Below are 816 nucleotides of genomic sequence, written 5' to 3'. Positions count from 1 at the left end.
ATTTTTGGACAGTAGAAGTATATGGGTCTGGAGAATGCCTCACCAAAAGTTTTGCTCAACAGATTGCAGCCAACTGTGAAGCATGGTGGTTTCAGCATGATGGTTTGGGAAGCTGTTTGGGTTGGTGGGAGATCGAGCTTAGTGGAGTGCATTGGCAACATAAATTTTGTGAAATATTGGAGGAAGGACTCTTGCCACTTTATTCCTCAGGTTTCGTGGACAAGAACACAATGTTGTTCCAGGAAGATGGAACACTGTGTCACACTGCTAGAAACACCCAAAAGTGGCAGGAAGAAAATGGTATCCAGAAGTTGCACTGGCCGAGCCAATCTTCTGACATGAACCCCATCGAAAACCTCTGGGCCATACTCGACCGACAAGTTCAGAAACAACTAAAAAAATCAACTTCGAAGAGTGATCTACTCCAAGTTTTGAAGCAAGAGTGGGCAAAAATGCCACAATCTAAAATTGACGAGATGATTCTCACGATGCCCCAAAGGATCAACGAACTCCATGAAGCGAAAGGAAGATCTACTAGCTATTAATTAAATTATAAATATATCAATTCATTTTGTGTTTTGCAGTATTTATGGGCGTTTTTGGGTGTGTGTGTGTGTTTGTTTGTTTTTTGAAATTACATATAAGGGAAGCAATTTTTCATGTCCTAATATAACCTTTCATTACTCCAGTTAGTACCTAATATGTTACAGATTTCTTTCATTAGCTTAGAAATGAAGTTTGTACCTCGACCTGTTAATAGATATTGTTGTATGTCGTGTGTAGCCACAATTGGATTCACAAATGCCTAAGCAATTG

Source organism: Limulus polyphemus, unplaced genomic scaffold (genome assembly GCF_000517525.1).
Source record: "Limulus polyphemus unplaced genomic scaffold, Limulus_polyphemus-2.1.2 Scaffold2647, whole genome shotgun sequence".
Taxonomy (NCBI): domain Eukaryota; kingdom Metazoa; phylum Arthropoda; class Merostomata; order Xiphosura; family Limulidae; genus Limulus; species Limulus polyphemus.
The sequence above is the reverse complement of the archived record's forward strand: the minus strand, read 5'-3'. Positions refer to the sequence as shown.